The sequence below is a fragment of the Micropterus salmoides genome, unplaced genomic scaffold (assembly GCF_014851395.1).
Source record: "Micropterus salmoides isolate LMB-PRFRI ecotype aquatic unplaced genomic scaffold, ASM1485139v1 Ms_hic_scaffold_20, whole genome shotgun sequence".
Taxonomy (NCBI): Eukaryota; Metazoa; Chordata; class Actinopteri; order Centrarchiformes; family Centrarchidae; genus Micropterus; species Micropterus salmoides.
The window spans coordinates 32,325,284-32,351,596 of record NW_024041151.1 but is presented as its reverse complement, the minus strand read 5'-3'; the positions used below and the strand labels follow the sequence as shown (position 1 = coordinate 32,351,596).

The 26,313-nt window shown below is 40.9% G+C and overlaps 1 protein-coding gene across 2 annotated transcripts in view; it reads right to left on the bottom strand.

The window, feature by feature from the left end:
* Positions 1-26,313, bottom strand: part of macir (macrophage immunometabolism regulator) — a 42,345-nt gene that overhangs the window by 3,580 nt on the left and 12,452 nt on the right. Inside the window, exon 2 of one of the 2 annotated variants that reach the window (XM_038733537.1) lies at positions 16,844-16,930. The exons of the other annotated variant lie outside the window; for it this stretch is intronic. The gene's annotated coding sequence lies outside the window, so the exon portion shown is untranslated. The remainder of the gene's footprint in view (positions 1-16,843; positions 16,931-26,313) is intronic. 2 annotated transcript variants of the gene reach the window in all.

Below are 26,313 nucleotides of genomic sequence, written 5' to 3'. Positions count from 1 at the left end.
TGGTTCTACACCTTCATTTGAGTCCAGCTGTGTTTGATTATACTGATTGGACTTGATTAGGAAAGCCACACACCTGTCTATATAAGACCTTACAGCTCACAGTGCATGTCAGAGCAAATGAGAATCATGAGGTCAAAGGAACTGCCTGAAGAGCTCAGAGACAGAATTGTGGCAAGGCACAGATCTGGCCACGGTTACAAAAAAATTTCTGCTGCACTTAAGGTTCCTAAGAGCACAGTGGCCTCCATAATCCTCAAATGGAAGACGTTTGGGACGACCAGAACCCTTCCTAGAGCTGGCCGTCCGGCCAAACTGAGCTATCGGGGGAGAAGAGCCTTGGTGAGAGAGGTAAAGAAGAACCCAAAGGTCACTGTGGCTGAGCTCCAGAGATGCAGTCGGGAGATGGGAGAAAGTTGTAGTAAGTCAACCATCACTGCAGCAATCCACCAGTCGGGGTTTATGGCAGAGCGGCCCGACGGAAGCCTCTCCTCAGTGCAAGACACATGAAAGCCCGCATGGAGTTTGCTAAAAAACACCTGAAGGACTCCAAGATGGTGATAAATAAGATCCTCTGGTCTGATGAGACCAAGATAGAACTTTTTGGCCTTAATTCTAAGCGGTATGTGTGGAGAAAACCAGGCACTGCTCATCACCTGTCCAATACAGTCTCAACAGTGAAGCATGGTGGTGGCAGCATCATGCTGTGGGGGTGTTTTTCAGCTGCAGGGACAGGACGACTGGTTGCAATCGAGGGAAAGATGAATGCGGCCAAGTACAGGGATATCCTGGACGAAAACCTTTTCCAGAGTGCTCTGGACCTCAGACTGGGCCGAAGGTTTACCTTCCAACAAGACAATGACCCTAAGCACACCGCTAAAATAACGAAGGAGTGGCTTCACAACAACTCCGTGGCTGTTCTTGAATGGCCCAGCCAGAGCCCTGACTTAAACCCAATTGAGCATCTCTGGAGAGACCTGAAAATGGCTGTCCACCAACCTGACAGAACTGGAGAGGATCTGCAAGGAGGAATGGCAGAGGATACCCAAATCCAGATGTGAAAAACTTGTTGCATCTTTCCCAAAACGACTCATGGCTGTATTAGATCAAAAGGGTGCTTCTACTAAATACTGAGCAAAGGGTCTGAATACTTATGACCATGTGATATTTCAGTTTTTCTTTTTTAATAAATTTGCAAAAAATTCTACATTTCTGTTTTTTTTCTGTCAAGATGGAGTGCTGAGTGTACATTACTGAGAAATAAAATGAACTTTTTTGATTTTTGGAAAATGGCTGCAATGAAACAAAGAGTGAAAAATTTAAAGGGGTCTGAATACTTTCCGTACCCACTGTATGTTTAGACTGCTTTGCTTCCCTCAATCTTTACCAACTAACTTCAATAATTTCTTCATCTAAACCATCAACCTGCCTCTTAGACCCCATCCCGACTAGGCTGCTTAAAGATGTTTTACCCTTAGTCAGCACTCCTCTACTAGATATGAACAATCCGTCTTTATTAACAGTCTACAGCCCCCTCCAAAAGTATTGGAACGGTAAGGCAAATTCCTTTGTTTTTGTTGTTCACTGAAGACATTTGGCTTCAAGATCAAAAGATGAGTATGAGACAAGAGTTCAGAAAATAAACTAATCCTGTCAGTTTCTCTCTTTACAAAGACAAGTCCTACCTGAAGAGAGGTTATGAAGTCTTCATGTTATGCCTTACGAGAACCACATACAACATTTATCTATTAACTGGGTCGGACTTGATGAATTTAGCGCAAGGATACACATGTGACAACATCAGGTTTTCAAAATAAGGCGTCTATACACTAAGGAAACAAGATTTTGTGTATTATATAATCCATCCATCCATCCATCCATCCATCCATCCATCCATCGTCAACCGCTTATCCTGTGTACAGGGTCGCAGGGGCTGTAGCCAATCCCAGTTGACATCAGGCGAAAGGCGGGATACCTGGACAAGTCGCCAGTCCATCGCAGGGCCACACAGACAAACAACCACTCACACCTAAGGTGCGAGTTTTCTGAGTTGAGGAGCTCCGCAAGTGGCGGTGGTGGAAGCCTGCCACAGAGCCCTCTGGTCCCACTGTCACACAGACCACTGCAGCAACAACAGCAGAAAACACAGCTGGAAGGTTTTCATACTGCTCATCTGTCTTTACATTCTGAGGAATGTTGAATCGTTTTAACTTAAATAAAGAGAAAGCTGTGTGGGTCACTGGTGTGTGTGTCACATTGAACATTACAGTTACAGCTGTGTGTGTTGTTGCTATGACGACCAGCTACATTTGAGGGGTACTATCTGCAATGGAAAACGGAGCACGGCCAAAACTGAGTCGAGTCGAGTTGAGTTGAACTGGTACTGGTAAGGGAAAACAGCATTAGTTATGCTGCTATAGGCCTAAAGTGCCAGGGGACTTCCCATGATGCACTGAGCTCCTCTCTACTCCTCTTTCTCTCCCTCTGTATACAACCTCAGCCTATTTAGGGCCCGAGCACGACCGTGCGAGGTCCCTATTGAATTTGCTCGGATTTTTTTATTTTTTTTTATTTTTTTTTTTCCTGCAAAGTAGGCCCAAATGACATGGCCTAAACATACTCGAAAACTCACCAAAATTTGCAAACATGTCAGGACCGGTGAAAAATTTCGTATTCTACAAGTTTCGCACATGGGCGTGGCAAAATGACTCGCTAGCGCCACCTAGAAAATTGGAAAAGATTAGCCCCTCGTTCACGTTCAACCTACATGTACGAAATTTTCTGGGGACATGTATCGTATCAAGACGCACAAAAAAGCCTCAAGAACCCATAGCCTAAAATCAACAGGAAGTCGGCCATTTTGAATTTTATGGCCATTTTTGGATGATTTACACACTTCGTACTTTAACGAACTCCTCCTAGGGATTTAGTCGGATCGACGTCAAATTTCTGCTGTGCCTTCTAAAGGCATTGAAGATGAAAAGTTGTGCTATTTGCGAGTTTTCGTCAATGGGCGTGTCTGTGGCATCGATGATTCGCAATGAAACAGGAAGTTGTTGTAACTTCAGTGTACATGCTCACATCTGCACCAAACTGTACATGTAGGATGAGAGTCCCGCCCTGAACACATGTACATGCTGACATTCACCCACAGTCATAGCGCCACCTGCTGGCAACAGGAAGTGACTTTTAACGAAGCAGCCCCCGCCGCACGTTTCACCTACGTGCACGAATTTTCTGTGGTACGTGTATCTTGTCCAGACGCACAAAAAAGCCTCTTGGAGCGATGCCCTAAAATCAACAGGAAGTCGGCCATTTTGAATTTTACGTCAAATTTTGGATGATTTACACACTTCGTACTTTAACGAACTCCTCCTAGGGATTTAGTCCGACCGACTTCAAATTTGTGCTGTGCCTTCTAAAGGCTTTGAAGATGAAAAGTTGTGCTATTTGCGAGTTTTCGTCAATGGGTGTGTCCGTGGCGTGGCGTCAGAGATCAAGTCTTCGCCATGACACAGGAAGTTGTTGTAACTTCAGTGTACATGCTCACATCTTAACCAAACTTTACGTGCTTGATAACTCTCCCACCCCGTTATGGAGGACCGATCCTGACACAGCCAGAAATAAATACAGAAATAAATAAATGCTCAATAAATAAATAAGCATCCAATTAAATACACAAAAAAATAAAGTAAATAAATAAATGTAGGTAGTAATTAAATTATACAAGGAGACAAATGTTTATATTTTAATTAGTGCCTTTACTTATTCACCTTTGTTATAATTACCATATTTGTTTCAACTTTATTTATTACTAATTTTTTTAATGTATTTATTTATGTGTGTGTTTTAATATTTTTGTCTGTTTTATTCTTCCTTTGTATTTATTTACCTTATTTATTTTCACCCATGGTATTTATTTCTGCCTGTCTTTTTTAAATTTTTGTATGCATTTCTGCCTCATTATGCAAATGAGGAGGGGCTGTGTCTCAAGGGGTCATCTTCTCTGCTATTGGTGGACCAGTCAGACAGGAGAGCTCTAGGCCTACTCTGCCTGCAGACATCAACGATCTTGCCCCTCACACAGTCAGATGGCTTCCTTCAGTGCGCTGAAGTGTTTAACAACTCTGAAGACACTACCAGCCATGTCTTCCTTCTCTTTTCACGTAGACGCTCCGACAGACAGTGCTTTCAGTTTGCTGCATGCATGGACACAGAACTGCGGTACAGCACACAGTAACGATGAAATGTGTGCTGTTCTCACATTCTTCCTCTGTATGTACACATAAACAACAAGGCAGGGAAATATAAAAGGAATTTATTTTATTGTTTGGGTACATTATTGTTCAGTGTACATGCTCACATCTGAAACAAACTTTACGTGCTTGATAACTCTCCGACCCCCAGACATCTACACGTCAATACCGATTTATATTCATAGCGGCAAGTGCTATGTAGCTCCACATAGGGGACACAGGAAGTGACATATAGCACCTTCATGCGGCGACATAACCGCGAAGCAAATTCACAGCCGCACCGGCAGAGCTCCAGATTATGCAACTCGGCCAGCTCACACGCGGACGCGCTTACAAGTGCGAGGGCCCGCCCAACGCTGCTTGCAGCTTTAATTATTATTGAGACTTACTACCTCGTGATTAACCTTCACAGCTTTTCTAGCATTTACTGTACTGGTTTAGCGGACCAGGAGACTCACAGACCAATTACATGTGCTCCAATCGTCTCATGTGACGCTGCTCAGCCAATCAAATCTGTGCATTCCGATGCTTGCGAGTCGAGTCCGCGAGATTCACCAGAGACGTTTTGGAAACACACACAAATTGAGGAGACGAAAGGGGAAAGAGATTTCACATGGCTTTTAATCAAGAATGTACAAATTTTTACATGTACATTCGTCCCATGGGCAGTTCAGAACCAGAATATCTCAAGGTCTCCAATGCTAGCTGGCAGGACAAACTACAGCTCACGTTTCTCACTGAACAAGAGAAAGTAACATTAGGAGTGGTGGCTCTGTAAGAGGGAATGAAAGAGAAGAGGAGGCATTACAGCTGTTCATTTGTTATGATGTGTTGAGTGTTTATTATAAAATTGGTTAAGACTGCACTTCATCACTTCAAGCTACAATTTTTATTTCATTTTTTTTTTAATTAGGCACTTTATTTTAGTTTACTTAAATTTAGAATTTATTATTAGAGTACTTATTTATTATCCCTCCATGTGAAAACTAACTGAAATATTATTTGATTTGACAGTCCATAAAAACATATGTTGATAAAACTATACATTATGGTTCTGAATGATAACGCAAGTTAGTCGTTTGATGTTCCGGACCTTTGCTTCAGGAAATTTTCTCTAACTGGACCTCTTTGAATTCTAATTGAATACCCCTGCTATAGTTTAAGGGCTCATTACGACGTTAGCGCTCCTCCACTGATATTAGCTTTGTGGCTAATTTAGCAACGGACGGCGTTAGCTGCTGTAACCTTACATGATTTCAGAGAATATTTAGAAGTGATGAACTAGTGACAAATGCGGACCGTTCACTAGAACAGCCACACTGTTTCAGAATAAATCTACAGTTCTGTCTGTCAGCAGCGCAGCTTCCAACACTGTAACATTAACCTGCTGTGAGCTGCTAGGAAGCCGGGAGAGGGCAGAGAAAAACGTAAGGGTTAGCAAGTCATGAATATTTTCAGGAGAAGAGAAGTGATTGGGTCTGTTTTTATTATAATTATTCAAGTCATGTAATTAACGTGACAAAAGACCGACTCACAGCTAACACAGCCCTCTCCGTGTTTGGTACATGCTGCAGTAAGGTCCGGTAAACTCCGGTCAGCTAATTTTTTTCTTCTGTGGATTTTTTGGGGAGGCAGTGTTGTTAACAGGGGAGCTGCAGCACGCCCTCTGGTGGGCAAACTATGCAACACCGATGACATGAGTGAAGGATCTGACTTTTTGTTTCTTTTTTAATTGTCATATATCTGCCATTATAAACGGCCAATGCCGATTAAATGCAATTATCGGCCAATAATATCGGCTGGCCGATAAATTGGTTGGGCTCTAGTCAGAGTTACAGAGAAGGAGGAAGTGCTGCAACCAATGGCCAGAGACATGCCTTTCAGTGCTGCCACATATGAATGCATGTGCAGTATCTCACAAAAGGGACATATCTGATGATATCTTTTCACTATAATATTGACAACCAAAAACCCATATCGTTCAGGCTCTAATAAGAAGACTGCCAAGACCCTGAAACTGAGCTGCAGCACAGTGGCTAAGACCATACAGCGGTTCAACAGGACAGGTTCCACTCAGAACAGGCCTCGCCATTGCTGACCAAAGAAGTTGAGGGCACGTGCTCAGCATCATATCCAGAGGTTGTCTTTGGGAAACAGACGTGCTGCCAGCATTGCTGCAGAGGTTGAAGGGGGGGGGGGGGGGGGGGGGGTCAGCCTGTCAGTGCTCAGACCATACGCCGCACACTGCATCAAAATGGTCTGCATGGCTGTCGTCCAAGAAGAAAGCCTCTTCTAAAGATGATGCACAAGAAAGCCTGCAAACAGTTTGCTGAAGACAAGCAGACTAAGGACATGGATTACTGGATGTCCTGTGGTCTGATGAGACTAAGATAAACTTATTTGGTTCAGATGGTGTCAACGTGTGTGGCAGCAACCAGGTGAGGAATACAAAGACAAGTGTGTCTTGCCTACAGTCAAGCATGGTGGTGGGAGTGTCATGGTCTGGGGCTGCATGAGTGCTGCCAGCACTGGGGAGCTACAGTTCATTGAGGGAACCATGAATGCCAACATGTACTGTGACATACTGAAGCAGAGCATGATCCCATCCCTTCGGAGACTGGGCTGCAGGGAAGTATTCAAACATGATAATGACCCCAAACACACCTCCAAGACGACCACTGCGTTGCTAAAGAAGCTGAGGGTAAAGGTGATGGACTGGCCAAGCATGTCTCCAGACCTAAACCCTATTGAGCATCTGTGGGGGGTGGAGGAGCACAAGGTCTCAAACATCCACCCGCTCCCTGATGACGTCATGGGGGAGCGGAAGAGGACTCCAGTAGCAACCTGTGAAGCTCTGGTGAACTCCATGCCCAAGAGGGTTAAGGCAGTATGTAGGCCACACAAAATATTGACAATTTGGACATTTTCACTTAGGGGTATACTCACTTTTGTTGCCAGCGGTTTAGACTTTAAGGGCTGTGTGATGTGTTATTTTGAGGGGATAGCAAATTTATACTGTTAAACAAGCTGTCCACTCACTACTTTACATTGTAGCAAAGTGTTGTCACATGAAAAGATATAATCAAATACAAAAATGTGAGGGGTGTACTCACTTTTGTGAGATACTGTTTTTCGCCTTGCAAATAGGATCTGGGATGACATTAAGTGAGTAGTGGACCTGTCAGGAGCAGGGGAGATTTGTTGCATGTCAGTTTGGGACTCTGGTCCAGGTCACAGAGTTGTCATGCCAAACTGCTATTTCTGGAGAACGTGTGACCTTATCTAGAGCCTCTAGAGAAGGGGTTCCTAACCTTTCTGGCAGTCCAACCCCTTTTTTTTTTGTGTGTGTCTATAAGCATTCTCACAAAGGGGGGTCACGATCCTCAGATTAAGAACCACTGCTCTGCAGGGACAGCACAGTTTCAGCCCCAGTTGTGTGTTCACATACAACGTGAAGCGAGCATTTTGTGCGGCTTCATTACATACAAAGTCAATGCAAAGATACGAATGTGAATTAACTCCAGGCTGTGCGGAAGATGCGTTAAATTTTTCAACTTGAGTGAGAAATTCACGACGCTATGTTGTGAAAGTCTATCAGTGGTGAGATTGTCCAGATGTCCCCGATGGAGGAAGTGAGGTACGTGGACGTTTGTGTATCAGAAGAAATCAAAATAGAGGAAGGCCAATTGTAGCTGTGTGCAGACACCCGGAGCTCTGAAACAACGTTGTAGGTCAGCGAGGAAGCTGGTTTATCTGGTAAGTTGTACTATGAACCAAGTTAGCACCAGAATTAGCAATTAGCAAAACCGCACATACACAGCACGGGATATTCATACGGCAACGTTTTTGTCGATGGATAAATAATTGTTTTGTGTCTCAGAAGACAGATTTATTTTCACAGCATGCAGTAACTGATGAAGTTCATGTTAAATGTTAAAATATACAAAACAAATCTCTATTGTCACCTGTACCAAAACTGTTCTAAAACAGATCGATAAAACATCCCTCAGTTGTGTGTTGGTGATAAAACACTTTTACCACAGGGTGTCACGAACATGTTTCATTATTGCAGCTATACTGCAAACCAAGAAGAAAAACATCAGAACTCACTGAATAGGTTAAATATATGACTGCTTTCCTTTAGTCAATTAATAGAATGAACAATACAAAAGGGACAATTCAGCCAGTCTAGGATAATTTATTTTAAAACACTCATGCATTAAGCTGCATTAAAGGGTTGAGGGAAAATCAAAGGCTAGATATCATCATGGCTTAAAATGTATGATGTATTAATATGGGTGGATTAGTAAAACGCTCGATTTGTTGTGATTGACACTGAAAGCTAGAATGACCAGTTCTATTAGACAAGTCATACATCTAGCAAACAACCAACCAAGGCATCTGTTGTTATACTGTTACTACAGACCAGCCAGATCAGTCACCAGAAGTGACTGAGCAGTGAAGCAGAGTCTGAAAGTACTGCTGCTGCCTCTGCAACACCTAGGAACAGGTATGTGCACAACATCATGTTTTTATGGTATAATTTCTGAATGAATTATGTTTTTCACTATGACAAGTATTGTGTTTGATTCAAGGTTTTTATCTGTTGTCTGATTTTAACTCGAAACCTCGAAGGAATGCTGTACTTTCACAAAATATGTTTTTCTCATTTCATTCAGGGAGGAGGAGGACCCCAAAGAGGACCGGGCGGAATGAAAGGGACACAGAGATAAAAAGGCTTCTTCTCCAAACCCTGAAGAGGCCTGGGCCCGGTTTCAGAAAGCAGGTTCAACAAACTGAGTGTAAACCTGAACTCTGGGTTGATGAACTCTGAGCTGTCAAACTCCGAGTTTTCAGTTTCAGAATGGCCGATCAGAATAAGTTCAGTCAACTCTGAGTATGTTGAGCCTGATTGAAGCGTGTGCATGGGGATGAAAAAAAGCCATCATCAATGGAGCTCCGATACTACAATTCACCATGGCAACGGGTAAATAAAGGCAGAGCCTCCATTTTAATCAGGTGGAGCTAGAAATATGAACGCTGCCAACGTGGACCATGATTGGTTCTAAAACGCAGGAATGGAGGATCGATACGTTAACATTATTACATTTTATACAGCGCTGCTCATTCATCATTTACCAGACTGGAATTTCCTTAATGAATGATAAAGTGCTGGAATTCTCCTACATCCTGTTGTTCATTTTAAATAGCGACAGGCATGTTTATTCAGCTGTAACCTGACGGGACTAAATGCCGGTGGCAATAACTAACTGAAGATGAAAATATTAATCGAACAGATTAGACATATAGGCTAGCCTACTCATGGACCTGTTATTGTAAAGTGACAGTCCGACTCAGGTCTATTAATGATTTTTTGCAATGTAAAATGTGTCTAGACGTCTATGTTACATGAATAAAATCTTGCTCATTTTGTATTTTATGAAATGCTGTCAAAACACATTCAGACTATCAGCAGATAATGAAAAACTCACTTTTAAACTACATTTAGGCTATTTGTTTCAGCTGTACCACAGTCATTCTCACTCAACTCATATTCACATCATATCCAGATGATAACTACGATAGGAATGTTCAATCAGTGCGACTACAATATGAAAGGTTAGGCTACTGTTCATTGATCAGTTTTATACAGATTAGTTTAAACAGTGATTACTGCAGCACTGTAGTGCACGGTAAGTGTTTTTGTGCCAACTGTTGCCAACCTGACAGCTGCCTTAATGTCCACAGAGTCACTGTGTCATAAAGGACAGTGTAGCTTATAAATTTTATTCTGTGCTGAGGATAAATTTACGATGTCCAAATACAACTCTCTGTCCATACATCGATGACAATATTGATCATAAAAGCGGTCATGTTCAAGATCATGTTGGGGTAAAAAAAAAAAATTAACAGCCTATTAACCGTAATTTCGATGTTTCTAAAGACGTAACTGTTCCAATACGTGCTTTGATAGACAGTCTGAATGAGGAAATGTCAGACAGCCACTTCCAAGCTCTGCAGGAGGGGAGGAGTCAGAGAGAAACTCAGCGTTAGTTGAAGTAAACCTCCTCCCGAGCAGGTTAGGTTCACAGCGTAAGTTGCCGGGGTTCCAGACCTAGAGTTTTTCTGATCTCGCTCTCTGAAACCGAAAACCCAGAGTTTCCCTCATCTCGGGCTCAAGTTACTCAGAGTTTTCACTAAACCCACTTTCTGAAACCGAAAACCCAGAGTTTCCCTCATCTCGGGCTCAAGTTACTCAGAGTTTTCACTAAACCCACTTTCTGAAACAGGGCCCTGCAGCACCTGCCCCACCTCCTCTCTCAGAGGATGAACATTTCCTCCAAAGCCTGCTTTCTTCCCTGCAGAGATTGCCACCCCAGCAGGAGTTTGTGAAATTTCAAATTCATAAGCTCAATTATAAAGCCAGCACTGTGATGCTCAATGTGGATCTAGAATAGGTAAATTAAAAACAGAAGAATAATTTAATAAACAAACAAAGCCTGGTTTGTTCCCTGCTAGGATTATCACCCTGTTTTTAATTTATTGTAAACAAGTTTTAAAAAGCTATGAGTATGATTAATGTTAAAATGTTGTTTTATGCCTTGACAGATATTTTGTTCATATCAAAATTTCAGGTCATGTTTTTATGATCATTTACCTGCAGTGTACACATGGTTCTGTTTGGTTAGCTGCTAAATGTGGTCATACATCCAGTCACATCTGTACTTCATATAGTGCATAAAGTATACTGTACGATGATAGACTGTGCAGGGTACACATTTACTACATTCAGTTCTTAAAATAAAAAAGACACTGCATATCCTTATCTAAATTAATATTTGAAAAGCCATGCCCTTAATCTTATAAACATTTGAAATTTAGACACTTTCATCAGACTAATCTGTTGCATGATAGCATAAGGCAACATTTTCCAGTTAATTGGCAGTTTAAAAATACTGTTGTTTAGAATCTTAAAAGTTAAAAACAGTGGGGCCTGCTTTTATTGATAATGTGTTGTAATGCATTAATACATTAAGGCTGTATTGCCTCACATTATATATAAATCACACATAAAAATAAAAGGAGAGAATATCTTTTGACATGAATATAAATTGATGACCTACTCATTTTTATTGAGTGATATACAGTACAGTAATATTGCAGGAAGTTTGCTCATTAGTAATGTGTGGGTGGGTCTTAAAAGAAACGCTTCAGGTGTGCTTGTGCACTACGTGGTGTCTTTCCATAGGGCAGCTCCCTCTGCAGAGAAGTAGAACGTGAAGGTCTCCCTAACCCTGATAAATCGACAGGAGCTAACAGGTCATCAAGCTGGGCACTGTTCAGCTTCAGGTAGCGCTGGAAGCAGCAGTCGTCTGGGCGCAGCTCCTTGAGAAGGTGGTTAAATTCAACCAAGCTGTGTGCGCCTCTGGATGATCTTGTTTGTTTTCCTGATGTTTCTCTGACTTCCACAAAAGGTACAAAGGAGCAACCGCTGGTAAATCGGCCATGGTTGATGCCAGAAAGAAATAGCGGAAAGAGAAGTTGTCATTATCTACCCGGAAGCCCTTTCTCCTCTCCTCTTTCCCGGAAGAGAAAAGTCTTGCGAGGCAAACAGAAAGTCTTCGACATGCAGCCTGTGGAAGCCAGGATTGAATCGCCGACCTTCCGATTAACGGCCAACCCACTACCTCCTGAGCCACAGCCACCCCGAGGGTGTGGCTTCTCTTTTCATTGTCTCAATATTAATTTTGTTTTATTTTGTACTTTAAAGAGATGTGTTTGTGTGGAAGATGCTATTTTGAGTTCCTAGATATTGCTTGATCAGGTCAGCGCCTACCTACAATACAAAATGAATGCATACAAAGATCCAGTAAATTAACAGCGTTCAGCCATAGGCATCACTAGACCCTTTTTACTGGGGCACATGCCCCCAACAATTGGCTGCATCTGCAATGTCCGGTCAAGTTAGCAATAATGCAACATCCGGTTATACTTTCAAAATAAAACAACTGATTGATGTGAAAAGGCCCGTTATTACGATATTAAACGTCGCAAAAAAAGTCAATGTTGAAAGCGGGTGTTTATAACGGTGATGAGAGGACAAACAGGGACTATCCTTCTGTGCATAAGAAGAGAAAATAACTCGAGAGTGACTTTAGGTAACAGCAGACAGGTAAACTTGTGTCCTCTTTTCTGAAAGTCTGATGTGAGCAGGTTCATGTGCAGCTGCAGTGAATCTCACTCTGTCACTTGGGGCCCAAGTGAGGGGAATTAAAAACTAGTTGTTATATCTCAAAATGAGTGAGAGACAGGGCTGGACCGGTAATCTGGCATACTGGGCAAATGCCCGGTGAGCCAACGCACCTTTAGGGCCGGTGTAATGTAAATTGTGTATTTATATAACTATTTTTTTTAAATGGGCAACAATTGGCCCATAAAACATGGACAGCGGCCCATGGCATGAAAATAACCGATACGTTTTTCTGCCGGGGCAGCAGTAGCTTCAAAATCAGCTGCAGTAGCTTCAAAATCAGCTGCAGTACCCGATGTAGAGCAGGCACAGGCACTTGAAGGAGTAAAGGAGAGCACAACCTGAGGCTAGCTTTAGCAGCAGCGGCGGCGCACAGTGATCAGCTGTCTGACCGGCGTTGTGGGGAGCAATCAATGAGGATGCTCGCACCGATCGTGGACTTGCTGCCTTTCATAACGGAAGGAGCAAATATCCAGCCTTAGCCCATGATGTGAGGTAAGGTGCGCTATGTTAACTTTACCTCACTAGTGATCTGCTGTGTTGTCAACTGGGGAAAAAGTTTACAGAGAGTGGATCCCTGCTTAACCTTGCCTGTAAACTTAATTCGACTAAGAAAAATCAATTTGTTGGTGTTTCTTCTGATTGGAAACACGGCGATCGTCTGCGTGAGAAAATCACAGAGCACTGTTTATTAATGTTAGGGACAGATGAGCGGCGAAGCAAGGCTGAGAGCTGGACTGTGAACCTAAACTAGTGCAACAGCTGTGGGGAGAGAAGCGGTAACTGGCGGGAGGAGCTCAAGCAGGTTGTGACTGTCATCAAATTTTAAAGTGAAAGAGGTCCGTCTACCTTTACGTGGTGATGATGAAGTAGCTTTTTGTGTTTGTGTGTGAGTTATGGAAGAATCTTCTTCATCTAACTGGATTAAATGTGAGACAGTATGTGTTTACCTAATGCCAGTGATTTACAGTAAGCATGGAATGTATTGTTATTGTTGCTGCTGTTCCAGGAAAGCATCGTTCAAATCATGCGGTGTAAATCCTGTATGATGGAGGATGTGTGCAGGTGTTGTAAATCCTGTAGAGCCAAACTGATAAGGGTTTTTGGGGGACGATGCCAATATTAAAGTGAAAAATGCCAATTTATAAGCTGATATTTTGAGTCCCCTTTCCTACTACTAACTACTACTTAGAACAGGCCGATGTTGAAAGCTGTTATGTATGTGGGTTATAATACCTTTTCCTAAATGGATTATGTTAATAAAAACTTAGATTGCATCTAGTTTATTCTTTAACCAGCACTCTTTAATTTTAAAGCTACAGGAAACCATTTCCCAACCAATGACTGTCTACAACTTTGAGATTTCACATCTTTGCACACTTGAAAGAGAAGCTAGATAACTTTGTTTGGCTGGAAGCTGTGTTAGATACTCATTCAGCTCACGTTTATTTAAATGTTGGACTGTAACAGACATGCAGCTTGCAGATATATTTAGAATAAGTTAAACGCTATAATTTAACTGCTCATCTAAGTTTGGCAATGGGCACCATTAGCTGCTGTGAGCGATATTACAGAATATTTAAGCAAGTCAGTAAGTAAGTGATGAACAAGGAGAAATGAAGGACCCTTCGCTAGAACTGCCACACTCTTTCAGAAATCAATCTACAATCAAGTCTGTCAGCAGCGTTAAATGCAATTAGCTCACATTGGCCGATAATATCGCCCAGCAGATAAATCAGTCCTCTATTAACTCGAGGTGTTTCCAACAAATAATTCAAAATCTTGATTATGCGCACGTGTCTGTGGGGGTTGGCGGGTGGGAGGCCCTAAAACACATTGTGCCCAGGGGCCTCTGACTTCTTAATCTGGGCCTGGTCTTGCTAACCAGCTGGGCAATGTAACTAGGTCTGTCTGTGTCTTGGTATCGTGTCAGACTGTGACTGAACAATATTAGAGTGAAATACAACTATTTATCAAGATTGATAAATGCCGATGGGCAACTTTTATAAACTTGCAGCACTGAAATGATAATCATGTCGCACATGCACTCATACGTGTGTGCACGAAAAGAAACTCATGCATCCGGCTGAGCTGTGCTACAGTCCGCAGCCGGATTTTATTGCATTCCAGCAGCAACATTAGTGGGACCAGTCCAGAGAGCACACAGATGTGAGGGCACTCCTCATAGGCCCACATCATTTTAAAACGAGACAGTGATGTATCTGTCTCTTGGTGAGCAGCACAGACTGAGCAATTTATTCAGTCAAGTCATAGTATAAATAGTATTTTTCCTTTAAAATGTATTAAAGGAAACCTGGGGAGCCAGTTTGAATGAGGTTGAAGAAGGTGATAACATTAATACCATAAGACCATAAGCCAGTACGAGCACAGCTGATCCAAATCAGTAGTAGCACAGACCCAGTCCAGACATCTTTAACAGGTCACACAGACCCAGGTGAAATACAGGCGGCATCAGATACAAGCAGCTCAGACCCTAATGGAGGTTTGAGTTTGTGTGCAGAGGTCCATTCAAATCAGCAGTGGTATTTCCATTGTGGCTTATTACAGACACAGACTGTTTGTAAGGATAGGTGATAGCACTGCAGTGTCAGGTGTGACTTTGCAGCAATGGCAAATTGTTTACATGGCTCACAAGTCAGGTAGAAGAGGTGGTACCATAAGGCGCTTTTCGACCAAAAGTACCAGGGACTTTTAAGTCCCAAGATCTCTTTTAAAGGAACTAAAAGGTTCCTTCAGCCCATTGTTGTGTGAGTTTCCACGGCGGTCTAAAGACCTGCGAAGATTAGGCAAATTAACCAGCTGACGTAGGCTGTAGCCATACAAAGCGATGCACAGGCATCATTATTTGTAACCACTATCTATGAGCAATATTTATAAATGAAAATCAGATTTGACTGGAATATAATGAAAAACTACAGGCTTGCTTTATGTATGAGTATAATGAAAAGACACGCGATAAAGTCCGTTACACATTTAATAACAAACTGGATAAACCCATCAAGTTCTTAAAATAACTCCAGCACAAAGAAAGCAACACAGAAATAAAATTGCGACAGTTTAGAAGGTTATTAAAACATTTCCAGCAACAAGAGCAGCAGATCAGCTGCAGGCCACAGGGCTCTGTGCCTCAGTAGAGCTTTATGTCTAGCAACGCCCCTGCTTTCAGCCAACTCCCAATACAGCACTGCAAACTAACCGCGCGATAGTAACATAATAGTAATGTCAGTTATAAGCTAATGATACAGGGCTCACACTCACCTTATGTGGTTAGACTGAGAATTTGAATTGACAATTCCAATTAGCAGTAAACAGACTGATTTACAGACTTCCTTATGACTTTTAAAAATATATAGCCTAAATAGAACTGATGATATATAATACTCACTAATAATGAGTATTATGATTTATAATAATACATATAATGAATTGAGTCTTCATTGCGGTCAATAATGAATACAACACGCAATGAAGTCAACATCCTCTTTTTAAAATGTAGGCTACTTGTTATTCTGGATAATGCACACTGTCAACATTTAGCAACACAGAAATACCCTTAACTTCAGAAAACTCCTGACTTTATGACTAACAGAGACGGCTATGAAAGATTTGATTTATAGGCTAATGTTCTGAGAACCACAAACAAACAAATTAAATAATAAGCTAATAATTGGGTTTTGTGACGTCTTTTTATGTCGTGTTATAAAATCATTTAACTATATTTGTGATGTTTTTTATTCGACTTCTGTTACTATTAGGTGACATCAAATTGTTTAAGCTAGAACCAGCAGCACACAGCCTACAGATGAAAGCGAGCAGGAGCCGCAGTGGATCGCTTCGGAACGTCATGGCGTGGCCAAATCCAGCCATACTGACTCATACAATGCAAAGGCGCATTATCTACACAGGCTTTCCATCTCAGGCTTCACATACTGACCTATGAGTTGCTATTATCTATTGGAGAATCTCTTAATCTGGATATGAGATAACATTAGTGAAAGATGGATGTTGCAACAAACGACAGGCCGAGTTCATCCTGGCCGCTACTCTATGGGAAGCGCATTAACACTGCACTGCCAGGAGAAAGGACAACATACTAACACAGCATTTCCATTACTGTTCCTCCAATGGTTAAAAGCGACGCAGTGATCATTTCAGACTCTGACTCGTATCGGGCTTGCTTGTCATGATCAAGTCATGTACGACTTGAGCGACGTTTAATATTAATGGAAGACGCTTATTTATCTTCGCTGTGTAATCATATCATGGTTTCATAATACAGAACGAAACTGACTGACTTAAAACAGAATAAAATACAAACCTGTGTGACTGCGGAGAATCCGATGTTCTTCCCGTCTGTGTGGCGTCTGCTCCCTCAGTCCGTGTTCCGTCAACAGCAAAAGGAACACTTCCGGTTTATTTTCCAGAAAAAAAAAATGCAATTAGGCCTTATATTATTTACAGTGATTTTCGCTGGTGATAGCCTATCTGGGCGACAATTTTCATGTGTCAGTTACAAAAAGCAATTACAAAAAATGAAAAACAAAATCTGTTTTGCTCAGGGTGTGCGCTTGCAATGCTGAATGATGATGTCACTCCATCACAGTCCCACGGAGATCTCTGGTAACAGCAGTCCCACTCTCTCCAAATTCTATCCCACTACTCATCATCTAGTGAAACATTCAGATCCCTTTCCCATGTCTTCTTGAGGGCTGATCAAGCTCCATCACCCAAGTTCTGAATCAGCACAGAATACCACCCAGAAGCCTCATGAACTTTCCCATATTTATGTCATTTGGGCCTGAATGAGTGGAACTTTACAAGAAAAACATCACTCCTTCAGCTTGGATCTTTGGACAGTCCATTTTTTATTAGATGCCTTTGGATTGCCACAGAACTCTGGAAGTCTGGACTGTTTGAGGCCTAGACCTACCTAATGTTCAGCCAAATCCTGGGCCTACTACCTCAGTGCAATGTCTACCCACTCCCTCAGATTTCAAAAGTAGATCAGGCCAAGCTCATTAGCTCTGTAACTCTATCAATTACTAAAGCTAAACAGTTTGAGGTCTTGGTCATCAAAGTAGGTGTATCAAAGGATTCTTATCACTGTTGTTGGTTGCTATAGACCCCCGTCTGCCACAAAGGTTGCTTTCAAATCTATTTCAGATATTTTACATGAATTAAATGACTCTGAATTTATCCTTATGGGTTATCTAAATTGGGACTGGCTTTCAGGGACGTCAGATTGTTTTAAAGAACTGTGTAATTCATTAATAGTGCAACTCATTAATGCTCCAACAAGGCCAAATCCTACAGTGCAACATAAATCTACCTTGCTTGGTTTCATTATAACAAATACATCTCACAAATACACATCAACTGGCATATTTTGCAATGATGTCAGCGATCATTGTGCAATTGCTTGTGTCAGGAATACAAAAATCCCCAAGGTAAAACCCTGGTTCATTTTTTAAAGATATTTTAAAGGTTTTCAAGAGCAGGCTTTCCTGCATGATTGATATCATAGTGATCTTAACAGAGTAACTCTGATTCCGGATATTGAATTGGCATGGGAATTTTTCACTCAATGTTTCTGTCTTCTCTAATAAACATGTTCCGATTAAAAAGTTTCAAACTCCTCTGCTAATTGGATTATGTTTAGAACCCTAAGGTACAAGTGCACCTTGATGATAAGAAATTCCAAATCAGAGTTTTATCTGAAGACAGTTACAGAGAATCTAAATAACCCCTCAAAATTCTGGAAAGTAATTAAATCTATGTCAGATACACATGTTGCTTCAAGCCTCCCTGAACACATTCTGGTAGGCTCAGATGAACTAAAGGATAAAGCTGCTAATAAACAAACACTTTATGTGTGCTGGGTCTGCATTTGACAGCTCAAATGTAAATGTACCTGTCCCATGTTCTGTCACCACTGCAACTGATAGAAATCTAGATTTGTTTGATTTTAAAACTATTTCAGTTACTCAAGTTTGTAAAGCTCTGAAAGGCATTGACCACAAAAAATCTGCAAGTCCCGACAATCTGGATCCTTATCTTCTAAAGGTGGCGGCAGATGTTATTGCTGAGTCTATTACTCACATTTTTAATTTGAGTCTTATGTCCAATTCAATACCCCAAATCTGGAAAGCTGCTTTTGTTCTCCCCTTATTTAAAGGTGGGGACCCCTCGGAGCTAAACAACTATAGTCCGATCTCTCAATCCTGGCTAAGATCTTTGAATCCCAGGTATATTTACAGCAGTGGCGTTTTCTCCCAGAGGCCAAGGGAAGCCAGGCTTCCCCTGTTTTTATCAGACTCTATTGATCATTTTAATAAAAACACAATATTTATAGTTTCGATGAATCTAATGTGCTGTTGCTGTCATCTCTTATCCCTTTTTCGAGAGACAGCTAGCTCAAATAGTGGCATCAGCAGCTACCAGTGGCAGCTTGAGATGCTGGTGAAACTGACATGCCACAGATTCACCCAGGCACTTGCTGTTGTTTGTGTGGGATTGCTGATTGCAATCTAACATTACGATGCCACGGCATCTGCCGCTGATTCAAATCAATCAACCAGTAAACCTGGACTGAGAGAAATATGTTAGCAACAATAGTTTATTATGCAATATATAAACTTGTGCATTTCTTCATGTAAACAGCAAGAGTCATGTTTAATGTACACCTTGTTTGGTGCACTACAGTTGGTTAACCTAGGTAATTATTGTGTGTGCAGAGTTGTTACTGTTAGCACAATATTTATTATTAAATTCATATTTAATGTGGTTTTCATAGTAATAGATCTGTTTCACTTTTCTACCAGCAGGTGGCAGTATTTAAATGAATGTCCGGTTTGTGTCTTTGTTAACTGTTTTAAATCCAGGTTACCGATACAAATGTATTTATTGTTCTTCATTTCATTTGTTTTTTAATTATTAAGGATTCATTTGTAACCTAGTTACTATCTTCATTCACCCACAGCCCAGCGTTAAACCTGCATCCCCTTCTGTTCTAACCTGGTTCTGCTGTCATCTTAGCAGCTCAGGCAACAAACACATCAGAAATGTCATACAGATCATCTGGCCAAAATAATGATTTACCACTGTGCTATATGTACTGTGTACTACTGTTTTTGTAACTGTTTTGAGAGGTGAGTGTATGAGAAATTGACTGAAACATGGAGAGCATGGACAGCTATCTCACAATTTTGACATGTCTCACATTTTTCTTCTCCATTTATAAAGGTACAAGGCAAATTTAATCATCACGTTACAATAGGGTTGTAAAATAAAATGAAGTTATACACTCCACTGTACATCACAGAGTACGGTCTAGACCTGCTCTTTTATGAAAAGCGCTGTGAGATAACTGTTGTTGTGATTTGGCTCTATATAAATAAAATTGAATTGAACTGTGTATAATATACAACATTTGTCTAATGCATGCCACATTATGGCAACCATTTCACATCTGAAACATGTACAGAGGTACGCGAAAGTTTGTGAAACCTTTCGATATTTCTACAGACATGTGATCTAAAACCTAAAAATACTCAGATTTTAACACAGAGTAGAAGAGACATAAATAGTATCCTTGCGGCAAATGTATGTGAACTTTAGCTTTCAGGTTCTCAGAAAAATAGTTGTTGATGCTCATCGAGGCTGGAAAAGGTTTCAAAACCATCTCTAAAGAGTTTGGTCTCCACCAATCCGCAGTTAGATAGACAGCGTACAATTGGAGGAAATTGAAGACCACTGCTAGCCTGCATAGGAAGGTCACAGAGGAACCCTGACTTACTTCTAAGCAACAAAATACCTCTGTAACATTAGCTAATGTCAGTGTTTATAAGTCCAACATCAGGAGAAACTGAACAACAATGGTGTGCATGGCAGGTCTGCAAGGAGAAATCCACTCTTTTCCTAAAGGAACATTCATGCATATCTGCAGTTTGCTCAAGATTACAGTATGTTTGGCAAAAGGAAAACATTCCAGCATAATAACCTTATTCCATCTGTGAAACATTGTGATGGTGGTAGTATCATGATCTGGGCTTGTTGTGTTGCAAGTGGGCCAGGAGGGCTGCCATTGTCGATGGAACAGTAAATTCTGAATAGCAAATTCTCAATGAAAAGTTCAGGACATCTGTCCATGTACTGAATAAGAGAACGTGGGTCATACAGCAAGACAACTACACTAAACACACAAGTTGCTCTACCAAAAAAGGGTTAAAGAAGAATAAAGTGAAATTTTTGGAATGGCCAAGTCAAAGTTCTAACCTTAAAATGATCGAAGGGTGAGGATGTTAGCAGCTCATGTGAGGAAGCCCACCAACATCCATGAGTTGAAGCTGTTCTGTACAGAGAAATGAGCTGAGATTACTCCAAGTCGATGAACAGGACTGTTCAACAGTTACTGGAATGTTTAGTTACAGTTATTAATGCACAGGGGGGTCAGACCAGATCCTATAAGCAAAGGTTCACATACTTTTACAACTGTACAGATATGCAACATTAGATAATTATTTTAAAGACCATAGATAATATTTTTGTCTTATTTGTGGAAGTTAGTTCTGTTGATCTACTTTGTGTGAAAATCTGAGTATGTTTTAGGTTATATTTGTGCAGAAATTCTGAAAGGTTCAGAAACTTCCAGCACCATTGAGTAATAAATAAAGGCCAGCAAAGTATGCATGATGCGCGTAACAGTCGTGCACATGAATACATTTTAGATTAATGAAAAAAATAATTAATCAAAAACTAATGAATCAAAAAATTTATAAAAAATGTATAAAATAAAAAATTAATAAATAAAAAAAGAACAAACAAACAAAAAAGATAGCATAGCAAGGTTGAACAACAAAGACATGGGGGTGTTAAAATGGGGGTGTGTATTCGGGCGTGTACGGCCTCATCCTCTATTAGCAGTGGTGGGGGTCGATCACAGTTTGTGTATATTGAATGTCCGGTGTTATCCTCTAAAAGCTGATGTTTGGGAGTGGCTTTAGCAATCGGTTGTATATATACCGGGCTAGTTTTTTGGACTTACATCTGACCGAGAGCGTGGAACAGTGTGACTGAACGATTTTTTGGGTGAATCTGTATTGGAAAGAGCCATTTTCGTGCAGAACAACAGCGCCATCTTTGCAGCATCACAATCATGGAGGTCGCAGGTAATCAATTAGGAGTAACGACTCCAAAACGACGTATAATTATAGATCGTATATTGCTATGGCTCCTAGAAAGAAGACTCTCCCAACAACATTGGCTGATTTTCTGGACCGAAAGGCCTGGGCGCCTCAGTTTGAGTGGGCGGTGGAAGATTTTAGAATGTCGGGATTCTTGTTTGAGCATGGAACAGTTCATCTTTATACAAGAGAGCTTAATGAAATTTTCCTTCGTGAAAGCACACCCCACATTAGTTTTTCAGCCAAAGACTGGAATTACTTCAGAAACAAAGTCTGTAAAGATATGAGTGCTTCAAAAGGAGTCTATACCACACAGTGGTGCAGGTCTGTGCCAGGAGAGCTCTATCGTGTAGAAACAGAACTTGTTTGAAGTCTACGACCCCGAATCCTTTTTTAGATCGCGCAAGGACGATTCTATCATTCAAAAGGCAAGGATGGGAACCCCAGAGCAACAAAAAGGCTACCCCATGACGTCTAAAGAGTGGGAGATGTGGTTCAGCACCGGCTTTGTGGTCCAGTGGGGAGAATGGGATAGAACCCTTGAAATCTTCTCACACATTGATAAATTATTCAGATGGTATAAACCTTATGTCAGCTATGTAGGGATCAAAAGAAAACTTTTTGGTCCTGAGGACAAGCAAGATGAACAACAAACAACACCGCAGCCAACCTCAAAGACCTCCATGACGGGGATGACGGTGACATTGTTCTAATTAAAGTTATTAGTTTTGTGCAGGTACGAGGACATGTGCAGCGGGTGATGATCTATCGAGCAGCCCTAAATATTTTTCATTACTCCGGGACGATGATAACTCATGGGTGGATGACTATGGTAAAGAACTGGGGAAGAGAAATTTAACATTTCTCGTTCCTGAAGAAAAAGCAGAAGAGGACAAGAGCAGGGTCAAGCCGTTTAAGGGTGCCTGTTTGGACGCTCTGGATTTGTATGACAAGGATACAACTCCTAACACTACTGCTAGCGGTATTATACAGGTAAACGTAGCTCATTATTTATACAATATACTGCAACAAAAAGCTATACAGACGTGTGTATTGTGCATATACAGACGAATGGTGCATAAAACAACCTCACACATGCATTGACACGCTACCCTTCTTTTATATCAAAGGACAAAAGAGAGAAATTACGCAGAAGCAAAAATTTCACTGATGCTCAAAAGTATATACTACACGTCTTGGGATGGTGCCAACATGTGAGTGCAGTATTCGAGACATTGCAGCAGCTGCTCTACAGATGTGGCTGAGGAACTCTTTTCTCATTGCTTTGCTTAAACGGGTAGTTAGAGTGGAGGACAGTGTGAGCACTGTAGTTAAGGAATCTCTTGGCATCTGGAAGGGGGAACAACACTAAAAAAAACAATGGGAAATGTGTCTAGTCTACTAAACTATGTCAAAAAGATGGCTCATGTGTTTGTTTTTATACTTTTAGCATTGATTTGTGTGTTTTAACGCTAAACAGAAAACAATATGACGATGTTGCTGATGTGATGTATTGCTTAACTGAATCTTTGGTTTGTAAAAGCATAGGTGTTTGTATTGATTTTCTGAAAAGTGTATACTTGTAATCAGTGCTGACGGATATGTTGCGTATGTCGTTGGAAATAAAATACTTGAACACAGACGTTGAAGCGTCAGTCTTTGTAACAAAGATCATGGAGGAGGTGATGAGAGATAATATATTTGTTGTCAAAAACACGCACGGGAGGCGTTGTTTAAAAAATAAGAGTGGTAAACGCATCACAGCGTCCTTTAAAGATATCTTAGCTGAAGATAGAATACCGCATAAAATTCAAACTGACAAGGGAAAAGAGTAACAAAAGACTATGAAAATATTGTATTTAACAACTTGTATAAAACAAAAGATAAAAGAGTAATTCATTTTAAATATAATGTGGACGATACTGTAAGAATTTCAAAACTACGTGATCCTTTAAAGAAAGGTTATGAGCAAAATTATACTGATGAATGTTTCACTGTAAAAGGATAAAGGGATCCACCCATTTACATGTAAAAAGACTATGACGGCGAAATAATACAGGGAACATTTTTATGAGCAAGAGATGCAAAAAGTTATTATAGATAAAAACAAAACGTTTAAAATAGAAATGATTTTATCTAGAAAGAAAAGACAAGGCAGGGACATGAAAAATCCATTAAAAAAAGACTCTTCCCAGGAAACATTGGTCTAGCCAATGCCATGAGGTGGTATTTATCTCTGGGGTTTTAAAACAAAACAAGATAATTAGTATACAAATTAATAGTACGATTAACTCTGCCTTGAAAAAAAAACTAAATCTGAACTAGACATAGACATCATAAATTTAAACACATTTTGGACCTCAATGTTATTGCTAGCATTATTTCATTAAATCTTCAATATAATATAATTTTATATACAGGTAGCAATGTATCAATCGGCCGTCAACACGAAAAAAACAATATATACAATGTTTTCAATATGTTTTGAAAAGAGCTTAACAACATTTTTCAATCAATATTTTCAGGAAAAGTGTTTTAACAACGTTTGAAGGACCTGACACAATCAGACTAAAAGAGTGTTGTAGTCTAAAATCAAGTGAACAGCTTCTCTAACAGATTTTTTCAATAGCCATATGGTAAAGTTCTCAGATCAGGAAAAACTCTGCATTTGGTGTATACGACTTGAAATCTTTTTGCTATTGTTTTGTTTCTGAGTTCGAAAGCCTTTTTATTTCTCACTATAGTGTCTGATTTTGTCATCACGTGTCGCTGTGTCTCATCACTATTCACAAACTCGTGTACAAGATCAATCAGGGTATCTGGAGTGACGACTGATGCATAATGTTACACCCTTGCATTTTAGTTCTGCTTGACCACCAGACACAAACTCAACAATGTAGTCGTCACCACCGGTGTCTCCATTAATCTCATCGGTGAGATCTCCTAAATATGGGTCCAATCATCTGCTTTTGACACAAACAGCACGCTGTCTGTTTCAGCATACAGGCAACGCTTGCCAAGCTTGTCCATAATCTCATAAAAGCACAAGACGTGCATAAGCTGTTGTCATGGCTTCTATGAAGATGTTAATATTTTTAGTTTTGGCAGACTGAGCAGATCTATGACGCCACTGCACAAGCGCGACGTCGTCAGATACAAATGCAAATTGTCTGACATCGTACTGGTCGCTAAACATGTAATGTGCAAAGACTTCAGGATCAGTCACTAGTTCACAGTTAGCCTGGTTTTCACGCATGGAAAAACATCCCCACAGAGAGTTAAGAAGTAGCTAATATTTCTCACCGCCTTATTGACAACTATTCTATCAGGGTTCATACTTCATAAATTTTTGGTTACCACATAACCTTTTTCAATAGCATTCTGCAGCTTAAAACTGACCCATGTCAGAGAGGGCTCTCTCAGGATCAGAGTGGAGGCAAACGGTGGACTGGTTTAGTGTCTCTGTACATGTCCTGCATAAGGGGAACATCAGTTTACCATTACAACGAACAGGGAGCACAGGATGGTATAGACCTCTAGGGGGCAGAACGGTACATTTTATCAGTCCAAAATACTTTTCAATCGGTTCAAAGTCTCCAAAAATGACTTTAGGATGACCTACTGGATAGCATTTACGGGCTTGCACAGTTGGATAAAGCGATGTGAAATCATAGTAATGTATTTTTTCATTCTCAGCAGCTTTGTAATGCAGTCTGTACGCATTTGTACGACCCCCAAACAGGGCATCTCGAGGGGTTGAGCCTTGTTGGTGCTTCATAAGCTTTCAAAAAATCCTGAAGAAACCCATCTGTTTTCTTTGCCTCCTCCCATTCACATTCCCACATCACCCTGACATGAAGCTTGTGGGACTGTCTAAGGGTGTGTATTTTAGCAGTAAACTGTCTGTGGAGAACACCGAATGCAATGTTATTCACAGTGTTTTTGTGGCCAGGATTGTAGCACTTGGGGCACCCGTGCCAGAAACAACCGACAAATTCATAAGCTGTGCGGGTACCACTTTGTTCATGATAGGGACCAAATTGTTTTTCACCGTGATTGAGAGCGTGACGTATCTCGATGCTGTTTTTCATTGCCTCATATTCAAGCCACTGTATGGAAACACTGGAGTACGTCTTATACTGGTTTACATACGCTCCATCATGCGTTAACAGCAAGGTGTTGGGTGGGAGGAATTGTGTTTTGAATACAGACATGCAACATGACACGAGTGTAGTGTAATCAAAAGGATCGATTCCAGTACAACCGATGAATGCCTTGCAGTATGCTAAGCAGGCTTTGCGAAGAACAACGACATCATTGATCCCATATGATCTCAGCTCGTCCTGAAAAACAAATGTTTCGTGGCGAACTGTGTCGTACCATTCAATGAGTTTTGCTCTTTCACTGTTAGACATGTTGTCATAACCGTAAAAAAGCAAATCACGGCGTGGACCAACATAGTTAACATTATCAGGAGTGTTGAAGAGATGAGGAAAGAATCCTTTCGCAAGGGAATCTGAAAACCCCATAGCCGCAGGTGTTTTAGATAAACGCATGGGCAAGAAGCAGTATGAGTCTATCCATCTCTGTCTGTAGGCAACATCGA